The sequence below is a fragment of the Strigops habroptila genome, chromosome 8, assembly GCF_004027225.2.
Source record: "Strigops habroptila isolate Jane chromosome 8, bStrHab1.2.pri, whole genome shotgun sequence".
Lineage (NCBI taxonomy): Eukaryota > Metazoa > Chordata > Aves > Psittaciformes > Psittacidae > Strigops > Strigops habroptila.
The window spans coordinates 40,898,556-40,917,659 of NC_044284.2; the positions used below are offsets into that span (position 1 = coordinate 40,898,556).

At 38.1% G+C, this 19,104-nt stretch overlaps 1 protein-coding gene across 3 annotated transcripts in view; it reads left to right on the forward strand.

The window, feature by feature from the left end:
* Window positions 1-19,104, forward strand: part of RALGPS2 (Ral GEF with PH domain and SH3 binding motif 2) — a 130,513-nt gene that overhangs the window by 5,484 nt on the left and 105,925 nt on the right. The window contains exon 1 of one of the 3 annotated variants that reach the window (XM_030493819.1): window positions 15,317-16,366. The exons of the other annotated variants lie outside the window; for them this stretch is intronic. The gene's annotated coding sequence lies outside the window, so the exon portion shown is untranslated. Of the gene's footprint in view, window positions 1-15,316; window positions 16,367-19,104 lie in introns of those variants that run through there. 3 annotated transcript variants of the gene reach the window in all.

A 19,104-nucleotide genomic window follows, 5' to 3' on the forward strand; every position in this document is an offset into this window, starting at 1 on the left:
TTCAATCCAGATAAAATATACATGATGATGTGGATGTAATTATCAGCCTTCCTAATTGAAGGAGTGCGTTTGCCATTAGGTAGAAGTGTTAGTGCCCTCTGGTGACTTTGAGTTTATTAGTTGTTGTTCTTAGCAGTCACATGGAAGCAGTAAAATCAGAGATGGTTTGGGGTTTTTCTTTTTTTATTGTTTTTTTTTTTTTTTAATTTTTTAAATCTTTGACTGGAAGATTGAGACCTCCTAACCTGATTAGAGCTGCCTAGAATTTGAAGTAGTCTCCTCCCCTCCTCCCATTGGTTTTAGATTGTTATAGCAGTTCCTAGTGCAAGTAATGAAGTGTAACTTGGGGACAACCTGAGTCAGTTAAGGAAGAAAGAAGAGCATGTCCAGGAATAACCAGAAATGACAGAGGAGGAGACTGATTGTTGAGCTTACTATGGGGTCCTCTGCCGAAAAGTGGTCAGCTCAATTTAGTGATTTCTTGGAGCTCATGAATCTTTTCACTTCTACTGCTTGTACTGTACGTCTGTAGGCTATCTGAAGGCTGAAATGCTCAGAGTGGCAGAGAAGAAATGTGTAATGGGGGATTGTAGAGGAGAAGTTTGATATATGTAACTCCAAAGCAATTTGGAGGCAAAATGTGATGCAGAAGTTTTTGCTGGCTTTGGAGCCATCTCAGTAGGAGTTGGGCACTGGTGCTTTGGATTATATATGTGTTACCTCTTTTTCTCTTATGGAGCTGTGGTATTGGCAGCAATCAATTATGCCTTAAGTGACCCAGGACTGGCTATCAGCTCTTTGGCTATCGTTGTAGTAGTGTGGCATTAAAAGCTGTTTGATTTGTGCATCCCTCATTATTGATTAAGGCACAACTTTGAAACTATGGATTTGACTCTCCTCATTGAGATTGGTTCAGATTGGTGATGCTTTTAAAGTTGATCTTTAAAAAAGATTTGATTTTTTTTAAGTCGAAGATGTATTTCTTAGATAATGGTGGCTAGATAAAACTGGCAGAGATCCTGAAAAAGTGATCTTAATGCAGTTTATAAATTGAATTGCTTCTATCATGTTATTCAGGTGCTCAGGGTTTGGCATAATTGTCTAAACTACAGTATTATATTTTCATTTAGATTTAGAATAAGTGGTGTAATCTCACAGAGTGACTGGAGTTGGACCAATAAGTGAATAAACAGGACTAGTAGAAAGCACATTTTCTGCTGTGATACAGCCTTTTCAGATTAATGTGTAGGCAGGCAGAAGCCTCCATTGAAAAGCTGAAAGTCCCAATTTACTAAGTTTTTCTTTGTAAGCTTCATGTCCGGATCTGTGTCAGAAGAGGCGTGGAAGCACAGGTGGACTTGTGACTTGTTCGTTCCATGTAGAACTCGAATTTATAAACTCTTTAACAGGTTGTGTTTCTAGTACACTTGTTTTATTGCAAAGTTTTTTGTTTAATCTTCTAATTGTTCTTAAGTTCTCTTACTTGTTTGGTAATGTTCGGGTCCTCCACAGTTCTAACTAATTTAAATTGGTTTGTAATTGAGTTAGGTAGTGACCCTGCATGCATGGGGCAGCTTATTTATTGATGGCTCACTTCTCTCACTGCTGTGGCAGAAATACTAGTAGAGTGAACTGCGTGAGGGAACTTACCCATCTAGGGTTTTTTCCCCTATTGCCTTGTTTTTCAGTTTGATAGTTTCCCCAAACTGTTTATTCTTCAGCCATACAAAATCTTGCCCTGATGTCATGCCAGAGAAAAGGAATGAATAAAAGCAATTAAAAAATCAGAGATGACTGGCAAGTACAAAATCAGAGTTCCCATAAACCAACTGAAATCAATTAAGTGAATCAGTTCTCTCTTTGTGTGATTTTGAGTGCTGATTCCTGGTATTAGAGCCCAAGCTCATCTCTATCCTGAATCTCTAGCTGGGTTTGCAAGTCTGGGAGCTTGGGGAAAATCTTTGAGTTTCAGATTTCATGCATAAATATTTGAGGCACGATAGGATCCTTGTGACATTTCTGAAAACTACTTTTGCATAGAGTTAAACTTAACAGTCACTGCATCTCTTACAGTAGGCTGAGTTGGGAATAATGGTGGTGCTACTGGAAACTTGATAATGCAGCCTTTTTTCTGATCAGGCAAAAACTAATCCAGAAGCCTGTAAAGTATTTGGGGGTTTTCAGAAGCATCTGCAATATGATGTAACACTTGTGTGAAGTGTTAGAATGCTGGTAGGATCACCTAGTTCCTTAGGCGTACATCTTGGATTTTGAAATGCACAGAAATTGCTTGAAGTGCTAAATCTATAAAAGAAAAAAAAATGGCCTAAGGATTTGGGTTACTCTCTCCCTTATTAATGCATCATTGTTTTGTGCTGTCACTAATTAGTAACTCTAATATAATGAGGTGTATTGATAAAGCATATGGTTAAGTGAATGACTCACAGTCATTGTATTTCCTCCCCTACTCTGTCACATAATTAACTTTCTCTGTGTGGTTAAAGGGCACCTGAACTGTGCTGCCATTGCTAGCAAGTCCAGACCGCTCTGCCGATAGCCTTGTCTTTGAGTACCAGCCAGTTTTCCCATGTGCTTTATTGGTAAGTATACCTGAGTAGTGGCAGCTATCTCATCTATTTTTAGCATAATAGTCATGTACTTTTAGATTAACCAATGTGTTTGGGCGTTAGTTGTCAGGCTTGTCTGGTAAGTGCCTTTAAATAATTTTGATATTCTTATTGATCAAACTTTTATGGAAATATGCCAGCATGCATTTTGGAAAGCAGTAATGTGTAAGAAGAGTAGAATCTATTGATTTCAGTCTTTCTTTGCAGTTGGGGTGATCTTCAAATATCTTCTGGAGCTCAGAGTGCAAAATTACTGGAGGCTTAGCAAGATTTCTTCTTAGCTGCAGTCTAACCTGAGAACCATGAATGTGGTGAACAGTAAGCAGCCTGAAACTTGAGATCCTTGTTAGACAGATAAAACCTAGGCCTTGCAGGTCTGCCTTAAGATAGGGTGAGAATAAACATTATCTAAGTATAAGGCTTTTATTACTCTTTAATATGCCGTACATGGATGGTATCAGGTGTGCATTTTCTACTGGTAATACATAATTTCTTCTAATCCTCCTTTGTTGTGGTGGTTTTGCTGTTGTTGGTTTTTTATTCCTCCTACCGCCCCACCCGCCACCCCCCCCGTCTGGGCCTAATTTGGATTGATTTTGAACTGATTTTGCCAGTTATGTCTTTCATAATAGATTTTGGTATTCTTAGTTATATGCCTTGCTAGAGGTGCTTTTCTGTTTACTAGTGAACAATAGCTTTCTTTCTGATCCAGTCATGGTAATAGATAATTTATGATGATACTTTGAACAAGTTCATATTGTGTTACATTGGACAAAGTCTTCATTACAAATGTGCCAAAGGTGGTGGTAGTACCAAATCTTAATTTCAGTATGAAGCTGTGATTCTTCGGGGTTTTTTTTATTTATTATTTTACGTATTTATTTTTTTAATACCTTCTAGCTATGCTAGATTTACACACAAGAAAAGTTATTTTATATGTGGAAGTTGTTCAGCTCTACTGGTAATACCTATTTAAGTGTTCAAAGTGTCCACCCAGACTACTTCTAAAGGAATTTGCAGAGGAAAATAATGTTAATGAAATTGTAGTCAGGAGATAAAACAAAAAGGCAAGCTTGATACTGTTTTCACATGAGGTGGCTGCCAGATATACAATGTTTTATAAAGTTGAAGGCATATTAAAGTGATATTAAAGAAGTGGAAACACTACTTTTGAGGTACAGTGTTTATTTACCTTTGAAGAACAACAGCTATTCCTAAGCAGATAGTGTGCTTTAGGACCTGCTTGCAGATAGTGCTTCCTCAATGCCTGCATGTAATGGCTTGCCCTTGTACTTAATTAACTTGCTGACTTTTTTTTTTTTAATGTGGGTAGGGTCTGTGTGATGACAGAACTCAAACTGTATTTCATGCTGTGACTTGTGTTTGATACTTCTGAAAAGTCAATCTTGACTCCTATCTGAAGCTGTCTAGTGGTGGAAGGACTTCTTCGCTAGGACCTAGTTCATATTTCAGATAAGGTAATTTAGCTTTCTCAAAAGGAGTATTCATGCAAATCTGTGTGTAAGCTAGCATTCAGGGACTTTGGTTTGTTAAAGAGAGTTGTCTAAAAATGGTCTGTTAGAGATGAGCAATTAGACTTGCTTTAGTTTCTTCTCTTTTTGGTAACGAATGCTGTATCACTAGGAGAGGGAAGGAGTATATGCATATTTGTTGTTACATGATCCCAAATTTTTTTTTTTTTTTTGTATATACAGTGGAAAGTGTTAAAGTATTTAAGGTGACATTATGCTAGGGTATCTAGAAGTTTACTGAAAATCTTGTGGTTTTGGTTTTGTCCTGAAATTGTGCACCTTCCCTGTTGGATTAGCTTATGGGAGAAAACTGAAACTCCCATAGGTGTGGAAGCAGAGTTGTACACTTGCAGCATGTGCTTGTTGTAAGTCCACAGTGAATATATGCAAAATGGGTATGAATTCTTAAACAAATTTAGACTTAAACTAACAGAGGTATATGTGTTAATGATTTGAGGTTGACACAGTTTTGTTGAGGAATAATTCTTGATCTAAGTTTTGTAACTTAGTTATAAGACATGCGAGAGATTAATTGAAAGGGTATTGCTGAGGCCAAAAAGCCTTTTATAAAGGAAAGCTTACGAAAATGTGAAATCTGTTGTGCAGATAATTCAGGGGTGTGTTGTATTTGTTATGCTAAGTTTGATAGACATAGAAATCTAGTTAGCCTATGTTAAGTGATACTGTTAAAAAGGGAAGCTTGTTTGATAAATAATGCAAGTAGCTGACATGAAAGATGTCTTGCTAAGGTATTGTGCCCACAAAACTTTTGTTAAATCATTTATTGGTAAAGAAAGGTATATTGTAGAAAAGTTGAGAGCTTTGATTATTTCAGCTGTACCTATTTTTAGGAAAAAACCCTATCTCTTTCATGACTAAAAAAATTCCATGGTTTTACATACTTACCCTTATTCTGTGAAGTCATAGTCTTAAATGGAAAACAGAATTAAGCAGTAACAGAATTAAAGGATATGGACAGAAGTGAGATCTCTCCAGGGAACAGCAAAAAGAGTTCCTGTGGTGTCTTGGGATGTGCTGGAGTTTGTGTTGCTTTTACATGTCTCATTTCTGTGTGGACTGGTACTGTCATGAATATCTTCTTGATTTTACTTGTCAAAGTGAAGGAGGGAAGATGGGGAGAAGTGATGGGCTTCAGGAACTGAAGTTTTTGTGCAAGTCTCTTTCTCTGGTGTCATCTTTCCCTATTACATTCCAGGTCATTAATGGAATTGGATATCTTCCCCTTCCCCTCCTTCTCCTCTCCCTCCTTGGGCCACAGGGTGTGTTTCTATTGTCTTATCAGACAGGCTCTTTGGTATTTCTTTGCGGCTTTTTCTGTATTTATGATTCTCCTAATGTTGGTAGAAGTGCTTTGCTTACAGAAGAAAATTGCAATCTTTTGGCAGAGGAGGCCAACATTTTTTAATGTAACAATCCTCAAAATCAGAAAACACATCTTGGAAGAGAAAAAGGGGTCTTGCCTGGGTTGGAGATAACATTTGCAGATTGTGTTCTTTCTGGGGGATGGGGCTGGGTTAAGCATGCAATTAGGTCCCAGAGCATATTGAAGTTGTTTGCTCTATTCCTCAGTGAGGGAGCTGGCTGATGTGTCAGTGTCTGTGGCAGAGCAGCTCTGCTGCCTGCTATGCGATAGCTTTGTCAGGTTTAAGGTGTTTAATAGCCACACGCAACTCAGCTGGAAAACCCCACTCTTGTTTGTGAAAAACTAGATTCTTAGATTGGAAAGATCTGTGAATCACTGTATGAATGTTGCATTTAAATTGGTAGCTGTGTTTGCTGCTTTTGCTGAGGTGGTTTTTTTCTGTCTTGGAGGTAGTGGAAGATAAATTTGTGCAGCTCATTAAAATATTGTAGCTTTTAAGTGTTTAAAGTGTTTTGTGTGGTTTGTTGTGTTTGTGTTGTGTTTTCTGTTTTGTTTTTTGTTTTTGTTTTAATAAAGCTGTATCTAAAGTACTTACCACCTGCCAAAACCACACCAGCCATGGTGTGTCAAGTGACTTCAGTGGTGTTTCAACTCTAAGGTACCAATAATCTTATTTATGATGTGACTGACTCTCCTGTATGTTTAAATAACATTCATGACCAAACTGAACCTTCCCAACCTAGCAAGATGAATATGAAACCAACTACAATATTACAATATTTTTGAAGCACAGCCGAGGTATTGGTGTTATCAGCCATTCTTTTCACCTCACTTCCTGGTAGTATAGAATGGGGAAACTGATCATTAAATTGTGTGTAGTTTTGTTTGTTGTTTCTTTTTGTTTTGGTGGTGTTTTTTAATTATTCACCAATATGGATGATCTTGGCTTTGAGACAACACTGAAGCATCTGAATTTATTTAGTTAAAGTATATATATTTTAACTGTAGAAAAAAATAGCCATGTATTAATTTCTTTCACCAAATTATTTCTAGTTCAGATTTTCCACGTATTCATGGGCAGTATCAGTTGAATCTCTCATGGTGATGACACCATGAAGTGTTGCAGTATCAAAACACTGCAAAATCTTTTGTCAAAGACATAGCAGGACTACAAGGCACAGATAGGGCTTGCATGTTCTCAGTCTTTGCTCTGTCCCTGCATGATACCCAGCTGATATGCTGTTACTTGCTTATTTGACTCTTGTTTCACAACATGAGAGGTTGCAGCTTTTCTTTCCTGTTCCTGGATTATGGCCTTCTATCACCTGTACACTTAATTTTCCAAACAGACCTCAAGGGTTTTTAATAATGTTTATCCACTCTTTTTGGAGTCTGAAAAAATATACATAAAATTCATATCATCAAGAGCAAGAAATGAAGTAGATTGTGTGGTTTGATTTTGCTGGGTCAATATATTTGGATATACTTCTTTCTCTCTGAATCTACAGACTATTCTAATTAGATCAGTAAGGCCTTTGTGTTTTCTTTAAACTAGAGAATCAGAATGCTTTGGGGGAGGCACCTGGTGGTCATCTAGTCCACACTGTTGCTCGAGGCACAACACAGTTTATTACTAGAACTGTTTGAAAATACTGCAATGTAAAGTGTTTTAATATATCTTGTATGTCAGCAAAGAATAGCTTCAGGAATTGAAAATTTACACAATTTTTGAACTGGGAATCAAATTCGCTTCTTGCCACAATATTGCAGTGATAAGGTAACTTGTCTTAAACTTACAATAATCGGGCATTAAAAATGCTGAAGTGATGCAGAATTTAAAAGCATACAATTCCGCACAGCAGAGTTCTCCTCCCACAGGCAGCTCATGGGTTGTGGTCTGCTGCTGCAGGGCAACAAAACGTCCTGCTGGTAACTGGATTCCTCGTTCAGCTCTCCCAGCTCAGCTTGTTTCCCAGCACATCTTTCTCTTCACTGGGACTTTCTTATTGCAAGGCTACTCCATGTTTGGTGTGCACGGTCTGCTTATATTTATTCTGTTGATAGATATCCTTGCATCTCCAGGAGAAGGATGGTTTAATGTCAGTAGTGATGAAACAGTATCAAATCCTTGTCTAAAGTGTAACTTAGGCTACTGGCTCCAAATATGTAGCAAGTGTTCCTCAGCCCCTTTCAGTTCTTTGTATCAGTCATGGCCGCCTTTTCATTTCACCTGTTAAAGGTGAGTCTTGCTTGACGGCAGAGGTGCTTGAGATGCTTGTCTTGGGCAAGCTGTGTATTTGGGTGGCTGAATTTTTTATTTTTTTTCTTTTTTGTATAAATTTAAAGCTCTTCAGGCAGCAATACAGGGCATGACAGGGCCTCAAAGAAGTGTTGTATTTTCATTTAGATGTGGTGAAGAATTAGCTTTTGTTGGTTTGTCCAGAATGGTTTATCTCTGTTGCCTAAGAGTAAGCCAGTGCTGTTGATTAGTCTGGGCCAGAAGATCCTCTCTTTGTAGAAGGGGACAGAACTCCAGCAAGGTTTCCTGCCAGAAGTTGCCAGAGAACAGAAGGGCCTACCTGGTAGGTGTTTTAGGATCTGATAGGATCTCTGAGGATCTTTGCTTTTGTTCTAACTGTGATTTCCTCAAGATTTGCACTGCTTTATTTTAGCACTGTGTTGGTTTTGGTGATCCTAGAAAGGAAAGAAAAGCATTTTCTAATCAGTGTGCTAAAATTAGAGATTTCAGCTATTTGTACTAACTGAAGTTAGTTTATAGTGGATTTTTTTGGGTTTGTGGTGTTTTGTTTTGGTATTTTTTTTTTTTTTTTTTTTTTTTTTTTTTTTTTTTTTTTTGTTTAAAGGAGCCAGCCTGCAAGCTTTTGAAAGATTAACAGTTAACATCACTGAATGGTCATATAATAAAAATTTTGGTACTCCTCATTGTGATAGCCTGCTAACTCATGGTGTGGACTTTCTTGCATTATAGCATTCCAAATTTACCTTTTCTCAGTTAAAAGATTAGCACAAAGATGAATGTAGTTTTCTTTTTTGTTAAATGAACTATTAAACAGCATGATTTCCTTAAGAAAAAGTATCAGTATCTGCTGTAAAACAATAAATTTACATTCAAAACACCATTCACCTCCAAATCTCTATTAAAACTACATTGCATTGTTGTTCTTGGACCCAAGTTTTCAGCTTGCAAGTATCTGCACTTATATAAATATTTAATGCCTGCATCCATTGATTTGACAGAAATGGACACAGCTGCATTTCATAAGCTGAAGGATATGTTTGAGTAATAATTATCCAGTCATCCACTGAGTGTCTGAAATATCCAAGTAGAATTTGGATAGGATATCGCTTGTGAGTTTACTATGCTGAGTTCATACTGCTTAAATAATCTTAAAAATCATTTATCAGTAATCATTCCCCTAAATTTATTTCTGTTTTGTAACAAGAATTTGAGGCTTGCCTTTACTACCGTTAGAGGTATATAGATGTTTTGGCATAGTTTGTTCTCGTGCTTTGCCAGCTATGCTCTTCAAATTAATGCTTGTCTTATATCTCAGTGTCTTTTTGATGCCTTCTGGAAAACATTGTATTCTACATCAGTTATACAAGTTCTACAAACTCTAGATATTTATTATATCATTCCTTCCTTAGAGCAGATCCTTTCATCAATAATGTAGATAGACGGCTAAGAAATAGCTCCAGCAGGGCTCTCATTTATACTGTCCATTTACCTGAAATTGCATTTAGTTTTTCTGGTGATTCAACTGTTGATTTTAGTGCACAAGAAGTACGGTGGATATACCAGAATTTCAGGCCTTGAGATGAATTCCTGTCTCCTTTGAGTACCTAGAGGGACAAGATTTCCCTGTAATCTACTGTAAGTTTGTTTTGATAACAAGACAAAGTCTGATACCATCTTAAAAATAAACTACTCCCCTTCATGAAAATATTTACTCCAGATTATTTCAGATGAAGTGAACATACGCTTGGTCTCTAATTTCAGGCATTTTTAGTAGGTCGCTGACATCTGGTTGGGCCAGCTGACAAATTCTCTGTGGATTTATCTGGACGTTCTTGAACATGTGAAACAAGTTTCCAACAGCCATTTGGTTTGTTGAAGTCCTGGATTTGTGTGAATTATACTTGGATTTGCTCAGTTTCTGTATGATGTTTTATTTAGGCAGGTGCTTTGCTGGTCAGCACTTACTGACTGGTCTTGAGTGAAGAAAAGTATTTAATATCAAACTATTGGTATTTAGCTCTTTACCTGCACTCTCATTAGTTTCCTGATTTACTGAGGTTCTCCTGAAGGGAGTTAGAAATGTGGGAAAGATGTGGAAGCTTGGATAGATAAATAACTGGCTTGTGTCTTGCTTGCTTGTAGAAATTGAATACTCTGATAGTGGCACAGCAGAAAATCCGGCTTTCTTCCCCAGATGTCTGTTATGGTTCTACGGGATACTCGTCATACCAAATACAGGCAATTCATATGCTGTTAGGTTTTTTTTTTCCTGTTAGCACCATTTCTATAGCAACCGTACAAACTTCCGTATCAGTGCATGAGGTTAAAAAAGGAATAATTGTAGAGAACATTGTTGAAATGTTGTCATCAGAGGTGTTAATGATAAAGACTGTACTCATCTCTCTGAAAGCTGAATTTTAAAACAGACAAGGTATTGTGTGTCTTGTTCAAGAAAGATTCTCATTGTCTATTAATGGCTTTACAAAAAAATACAGTAGAATGTTCTCTCAACAGTCATTTTCCTGAATGAGAAAGTCAGGCCTTCAGTGTGGGAGGAGTTTTGCCTTCTTTCCTAAATGTAAATCTCTTTTGTCTTATTGTACAAAGAAGGTGTGCACTTGAGGCAGGTGGATGTAGTGAGTCTTTAATTCTGTGGATTTGGAGGCTGTTATTCAGCCACAGTTGGTACTTCATCATCTCTCACTTGTTAAAAATCCATCGTAGGGATGGTTTGATCATCTTGGTTTTGATTTGGCTGTTCACAATTTTAACTCTAGCACTTAATGCCTGCAGAAGATTATGCAATGAGTTCATGGGTATTCGAGTTTTCTTTACATCTACGTGTGATGTGTAGGTTTACACAGAATATTCAGTCTAGATCCTCAGTCTGTTTTCATCACTGTTTTTTCTTTTATGTGCTTTTGGCATGTGAGTTGTGGTGATAGTTGGTGGCAGAGTTCCTGTAGCCTATTAACAGTAACAAAGCTCATACTGTGAGTTGTCATCTCTGTTTCAGAACTTCTAAGTGTGCAGTTGCACATAAAATTTTATTTAAATATTTTTCCCAAATCTTTTTCCTGTGAAGTACTCTTCCTGTTCTGAGGGAAGGTATACCACCCACACGGGTCCATTTGTAGATTTTTATAATGATTTTCTTTGAGTTTGTCAATTTGTAAATTTACTAAATTTACAAAAAGTAAAAAATCTGCAACTAAAAATATAAAAGGCAGCTTCTGGAGACTTTTGTTTGTGTTACTTCATTGTGATCTTTTTGCTGATGCACAGTCTATAGCAGTTCTTTCCTGTGTTATTTGTGTTATTCATGTGTTATTTGTGTTACCCAGAAACAAAACAAAACTGTGGATCTCAGTACCTCTGAAGAGAGTATTTGGATGCTGGAGTCCATGCTAGCAGCATTCAGTGCTCCACTGTTGCATGCTCTAAAGTATGACTTCTCTATTTGGAATGTTGTCCACAGATGTATTCTTCCTTTGATAGTTCTGCTGATACCATGCCTACGCATTTAACCTGTAACAAAAATATTCTGCACACTAAGCATCAGGTAATCGACATGACATAAATCTACTCTTATTTTCTAACAAAACTGATAGCTGCGTGGCCATGTGGAAGGGGTCTTGGAAAAACCAGTCGTGGAAGGGTTATCATCTTAAATAACTACCCAATTAAAAATACTGCTTGTAGTTTAAATAACCCCTATGTATTTTTTGCTTTCTTTTTTACTACTTATTTATGGAAATAAATATCAGTAGTTCCTAGCTTTCAGAAATGTCTCTAGGTTATGTTTTGTGTGTTTGGGCTGAGGAGGGATCCTCCGCTGGTTCCTGGCTGAGCAAGCCTATACTACTTTGGATATTTGAAGAACTGTTTCTCCAACAGGCTAAACTGTCAGCAGGCTTGAATTCTGGGAGGGAGACCGAGGAGGGCAAAACTTTATTGTACTTTTTGTGCTGAAATAATTCTCTTCCCTAATGCTTAGCCTTTTGGTATATGGGAGGAAAAACAAGCCGTGGATCATAACTTGAGATGTTCAGTATGTTCTGACAGTAGTTTTAAAATAACAGCAAGAACCAAACTACAGAATGGAACGGAGGCTTGTAGGTGATCTGTGAAGAAAGCAGCTCTGGGAACTTGATAATTTGTAAGCAGTTTGTGAGCAGAAACTTGTTCAGTTCTTGTGCAGTTCAGTTGTTTACTTAGTGAACCTACATTTTGTCTTTTAACACTCAAGCTCTGCTGAAGAGATCTTTTGTTAGAAGGCGGCAAACATCTTACAACCCCAGGCTAAACTTAAATAGTATGTACACATGTTCACATTTTTGGCTTACTCCATTTGTTGCCTGCAAGGATTCTTTCCTTCTGCTTGATTCATGCCTGTATTGTGTGAGGGCCGGGATCTGCTACTGCTTGCAGCTGTGTACCAGTGCTAGTCCTAAAATTTGTTGCCTTGTACTACAGTATCTATAACTTAACTCTTGTCTATGAGTCAGCTGACCGAGTAGAGCTGGCTTTCGAATGGTGGAAGTCAGAACGGTAAGGATCTCCTTCCTATTTGTGTGTGACTAAAAGCCTTCCATATTGAGTGTAACTTCTTTGTTGTTGTTGCAAGTTGATTAGCAAGCAGAGCTAACAGTTTGATTTCTGTAATAGGATTTAATTAATTTTTGTAATAGCATTTGTTTGATTTTTGTAATAGGATTTGGTAAACAAGTAGCTTGTGCCCTGGAGAAGGATATTCTCCCGGATTTTTGAAGTTTTTTATTTATTTCATCTGAAGAGATGGAAGTGATGAGTTATATTGGTTCTTGAGATTAAAAAGGAGAGCACTAGGTACTGGAGCACAATGTATCAAGGACTTTTAACAGCTGGAGACTTAAGATATGAATGAGATGGAGCCTTAATGTTATTTCTCTCTCCCTTTAGTTGTGTGTCCATGTCACACACCCCCCTCCCTCCGTCCCCCCCAAAATCAGAGAATGAAGTGCATAAAAGCAGCAATAATATGATTTTGTTGTTCACATTGTGAGCACACACATGGTAGTGAAAGTGCTCTGTGGGTAGTATCTTCTTAAAAAAGAATAGTAATTTCACTTAATTGCTTGTCCAGGTAAAGCCTCTTCTAGGGTAAGAGAAGAGAATCTAAGTTAAAGATCATAGCTAAATGAAGCTTTTTTTTTTTTTTTTTTGCCCCCCCCTTTTTTTTTTCCTTATTTCATTGTCAAACTTAGTAAAACTGATTTTAATTTTTAATTTTTCAATTCTATTTGTTGTTATCCTGCAGATTCTAATTTCAGCTGTCTTGGAGCTTAAACAGCTGATACTGCTTGTGACTGTTGTGCAACAGATGCTTAGGGAAAGAGTGGTTGTGTGACATAACCGAGTGGTTGAGTTGGATGGGTATAGAAGTGCTTTGAGTTTGCAGCAGGACTAATCAAACCAATGAAGAAAGGAGTCTTGTGTTACTGGATTAGTTATGCTGCTGATGCAGATGCCATGTGACACTATTTCTTTCAAGAAGTCTAGTATCAGCTTCAGCCATAGCTTTTGCTTTTAGTATTGTTTTTTGGAAATTGTTTAAGAACCCAATTGCTGTATTCTTGATTTTGAGCTAAAATTTACATTTTATTCATACTCCTGGTTTGTCCTTCCAATTTTTAAATATGGTTTCCATTTCTTGCAATGGAGTCTCCAGAGAACCTGAAAGCCCTTCTCTGCGTATATTTCCTTCAAAAAATCTTTTCAAAGCCAGGTGTCCAGAGCTGCCTTGAGTACAGCATCAGTGTCTCGAGATGTTTTGGAGATAGTATTTGGTTGTAACTAATGCAAACATCTTGATCTCATGTGGCTGCTTCATGCTTACAGCATTGGTGCCAGTCATTTCCAACTGATGTGCTGAAATTCATAGCAGAAATTTTACAGACATCAACCCAAATGATCCTTTCATGGTTGACATCAGTTTTTCATTCTTTCATTCTTCGTCCATCAGATAATTTTATTTGTCCTGTAGTACATTGCTTTCCTGTATTTCCAAATGTTTTATTCTAATATTTGTACTGGTGTTGCATATTTAATAACTGCTAGTAATCTCTTCATACGCTAATATTATGCTCCTCTATCTCAGTTTTCATCATGTCTCTCCCCCATGCATATCGTCTTCTAGTGTTTCTTATCTCAGTCTTCTCTAGTAGCAGCTTGTCAAATGCTTTGACTAGATTCATGTGGCTGACTGGAGATTTCATAGCATGTGAAATTTTAGGTCTGGGATTATGATTCTCTTCAAGGAGGACGAGGTTATATTAAGTTGCTTGAGCTTTTGTTTCATTGCTATTGTAGAAGTTTATTTTCTTATCAGTTTTGCTGTCTTTATATTACCTCTTAATATTATCATGCTTACTGAAAACTGAATTAAAGCATGTGTTTAGGTGACTTTCATTTTTCTTTTTTAATGCTGTATGCACACTATCTTTATTCTTACAGTGCAGTAACTTAGGCTTTTTGTTTTGGTGGGTAGAGTGTAAACCTGAAGATTATAGTTTGGAAGGTGCAGTTTGGTTTCGGCTTGGCAAAATCTTCTTTCACAGCTGGATTAACATTCTTTGTCCGGTTGCCTATTCCTTGCTGACTTTCTGCTTAATTGTAGGCTTGTGTGTGTGGTGTTTTCTGTTTTGGTGTGGGGTGTGTGTTTTTTTTAGTATGTTTTGGGTTTTTTAGGTTTTCTGTTTTGTTTTAGCAGTTCTGCCTTTTAGACATGAGCTTTTTTCCCATCTTTAGATATATTTTTAGCTTTACCTATCCGTACATATCTCCCCTAGACTTTGAGAGGTTCTAATGGGAAGTAATTAATGAAGAGCAGTGGCTTCTGCGGCAAGGAGGAAGCCATGCATTTCTCTTTGTCAGGACCATTTGTCAGGAGCCTGGTGGTCTGCTCAGGCTGTCTTGGATTTTTTTTTTTTTCCCACTGCAGTACCTGTGATGACTCTTTTTATCACAGTACAGCCTTGTGCTGATTCCTGAATCTTGCCTGTTGCAGAACAGACAGCACTAGCCTGGCAAATGAGTGATATTTCTTTGGTGTTGGCTAGTATGTGCCTTAGCTAACACTGTCCTTATGTACACAGGTCTTCTGTGTGCGTGTGTACCAAACTGCAGGGAAGAACCATTCAGTGTGATCAGCCCTTGCCCTGATGGCAGGTGGCCTGAATACTGGTACATGGTGCTGGATGTAGTGCCTGTGTGCCCCTGGGGCACCTTAAATGGTAATTCAGACAGTGCCAAGCAATGCTGGAAAAACTACACTTCTAACTAAGAATCAAAGAGCTTGAATCAAGAATGAGAATTCAGTCAGTGGCTCCAACATGTCATTGAAGTGTCTCGAGATCCATGGAATAGTTAAACCTAGCTAAGCTGTATTATGCATGGGGGAGTGAAGATTTGGTGAAGCCAAATACACTTCTGTTACTTGTTTAGAAAGAAATAGTTTTTCCTGGACTGTTTTGTCAAAATACCAGTGAGAGTTTCCACAAGATCAGGAGCTCAGGTTGATTGGAACCGATTTTTTGGTTCCTACTATTCTTTGGACCCCAGGGTCTTCGGTAGCAACTCTGCAGAGGGATCTGTGATCAAAACAAATGACACTCTGTACTGACATTATGACTAAGAACAAAGAGGATGTTGGTCATCATGACTCTTAAGCTATTCATAAAATGGCACTGTGGCTATGTTTCCTCAAAGCTTTTGTACTGTTCTGGACAGGCAGTTTTTAATGTAATTTTAGGATCATCTTTTAAATGCTATTTGTACAGTATATTTTTGGGATAGTGCTTGACCCAAGCTGAGACAAGAATATCCCTGGATTCTGCTGTAGAAGGGAGTCAGGCTTAGGTGTCCTGTGAGGCACCTATGAGAGGCCAGTACTCTCTGACAAGGGTGTAATGTTTAATAACAAATTTATTATTTGAAGATAGTTGATGTTACAGAGGATTTCTAATTCAGCAGAGTGATACAAAAGATACTAAATCACAATATAAATGCAAGTTAAGCTAAGCAAAATCAATTTCAGTATACAGTTCGCAATGCCAAAATGTGATCCCCATTAGTGGTCTCAAGAATATGCTTGCTGTCTCAATGTTGGGCAACCCCAGTCACCAGGAAGGAATACAGGTGTTGAAGCTAACTCAAGCCTGCTGCTCTCTTTGAAATTCCTTTATTAATTACTTAGGTTTTGTACTCAGTTGAGCTGAACCACTTCTTCACTCCCCCCATGTGGTCTAGCTAACTCAGGGAGACATTCAGGTTTTTTTAATGAACTTGGGGAGAAACATTTACGCCACTAGTTGATTCACTCAACTGTGATGTAGTCAGTTGATCAACTGACATAGCTGTTTATCTAAAACAAAGGCCACCCTCTTGTCCTCTTTGTGCTGAGATAAAGTCAGCTTCTTTGAAACAGCTGTGGTCAACCACACCCTGCATTGTTCTCTGAGCATCAGCAATGTGACCATGAAGCTCATCTTCACAGAACTGCCTTCCATTTTGGGGTTTATAGGTCAGTCACTGCAATGGAATGATCATCAGGTCATCAAAACCTTGGGTGAATTTGCAGGAAAAACTCAGGCTTATTGAAGATAGCCAACCCTGCTTGGTCGTGCTGGTTTGGCTGGGGTAGAGTTAATTTTCTTCATAAAACAGTACGGGGTGATGTTTTTGGATTTGTGCTAGAAACAGTGTGGATAACACAGCAATGTTTTAGTTACTGTTGAGAAGTGCTTACACAGAGTCAAGGCCTTTTCTGTTTCTCACACAACCCAATCAGCAAGTTAGCTGGGGGTGCACAAGGAGTTGGGAGGGGACACAGGCAGGACAGCCGACCCCAGCTGACCAAAGGGGTATCCCATACTGTATGACATCATGTTCAGCATACAAAGCAGGGGGAGGAGGGGAGGGACTTTTGGAGTGATGGCATTTATCCTCCCAAGTAATCTTTTCATGTGATGTAGCGCTGCTTTCCTGGGGATGGCTGAAGACCAGTCTGCTGAAGGGAAGTAGAGGATGAATTCATTGTTTTGCTCTACTTGCACACGTGGCTTTTGCTTTACGTATTAAACTGTCTTTATTTCAGCCCATGAGTCTTCTCATTTTTAGCCTTCTTTTTCCTCCCTATCCCATCTGAGGGGAGTAAGTGAGCGGCTGTGTGGTGCTTAGTTGCCGGCTGGGGTTAAACCACGACGTTAGTCCAGACATTTTAATTCTTTAGGTATGATGAATCTTTTTCAGTATTTTTAGTTATTTTTTTACTGTACAGTACGCATGGCATGGAGAGGTAAGAAGATACCACATAGCGTGTCTAGGCTTCAGGTTGGCATAAATGCATGCATAAGTATTTTATGTGTCATATAAAGCACTTTCAATTCCACTTGAATGCATTTCTGAGCGCAAAGGCATTTATTAAATTGAAGAGGAGAAACAGACTGGAAGTTAAAATTATCCTATGTAATTCAGTTTTTGTAATTGGATATACAGGGTATGCAGTGAAAACTGTGACTCACTGTTGTAGTTTGGCAACATTCATTTTGTATATCCAGCTATGTTGTTCTGAACAGCTCTGCTGTTGATCACTTTCTGGTATTGCTGTTTACTCCTTATTTTGGTGTTGAGCAGAATGGTAGTGTAGCAAGCAAATTTTTTAATTATTCCAGTGTTAGGTTTTTTTCAGTATTTGTCTTAAATGATACACTGGCCAAAATTGTTGCTGTAACTTTTCATTGGTATGTGAGTGGTGATGTTCTCATGTCTAATGTAGCATTGAAAAGTACATTTTAAATGCTGCAAATTCTGGAACTTCTAAGTTGATAAATGCTGGTTTATAGCAGTTCAGTATTAATTCTGCCCCTTACTGTATCTCCATGAAGTGGGAAAAAGTATAAATGTATTCAGACATACTGTTGTAACGCACCAGTGGGTACCAAATTAATATTGCATGGACAGCTTTGTTATGATACAGCCTGACGGGCAGATGTTCTATTTTGTAATCTCAGTTTCCTTTGCATGTAGGTTTTTCCAAATGACCTTCTTTTGATTTTAAAACATGAAAGAGAAAAAAAAAATTCCTCTTCTGTGTGCCTCGTAGGAGTCTCTTCTCTGCATGTTGGCCAGTTTCAACCATGCTTGACTAAGGGACAGTGATCAGTCAGTAACTGGGTAGAAAAGGAAAAGCTGGATCAGTGTGTGCCACCACTGTATCTCCAGGAACAGTCCTCTGAGATGTAGAGTCTATCACACAGTTGCTAGGCTTACTGATCCCATTTAGCCTGCTGTTAGGTGATTGAGCACATGCTGTGTTCAGACAGCACACTGCCTGTCTCTCACTCACAATGGCTGGGCAGATGCAAACAAAACTTGTAATAGCTTAGGAAACAGGTAGCAAACTGGAGCTGTTGTGTTAAGGGACCAAGGGTATGGCTTGAGGTAGTGCATTAGGAAATGGCTTCTGTGATGTGCATAATTTCTTTTAAATAGCACCATCTAAATCCCTCCACAAAAACCCCTCCAAGCTTCAGTTTTCGCTTTTGCTTGGTCAAAAACATTTCTTCCTCAATTCTCCTCATTCCTAAATCCCATTAGTATGGGGAGGGGGAACGACTGAAGTAAACGTGACACAAGGGTCAAATATATAATCTTAAAGATTGGCCTAGTATGATACAATTATGAGCGAGATAGTATGATGAAATTATGCCAAGTATCAAGTTTCATTATGATTACAGTGGTTAAATACAAATTTTTAAAGAGTAGTTTTTTTCAGCAGAGGTGGCGCTTAAGATAGGACAAGTGTACTGTTTTGAACATGTGGAGGGCCTGAAAATGGTTTTGGAGATGTGATACTTGTTGTCCTCTACCGTTACAACATAAATGAAAATTACGGCACCTCAGTTAGTTTCACTTCCTTGCTTTTCAGTTCAGTAAGTGAAAAGGCTATAGGAAAGGGGATCTGGGGACCTGAGCATTTGGAAGTATACCACATCAAACAATCTGAAGAGTAATTGAGATAGGAAAGGACAGGATAGCAGTGACACTCAAGCCAAAGATGTGGTAATTTTTTCCTTTTGTATGGCCTGTTAGTATTATACTAGCTAAAGTCTGAGTGCAGTTAAGTGTATTTTTAGTGGTGGGAACACAACCTTAATTCTAGCCTGTGGGCTAGGAGTATAAAGTTAAAGTGAAATGTAGCATCTTTTGTCCTTTGAAAGAGACAGTTCCATCAGTTTTTTAAAAAGCAAAACCAGAAAG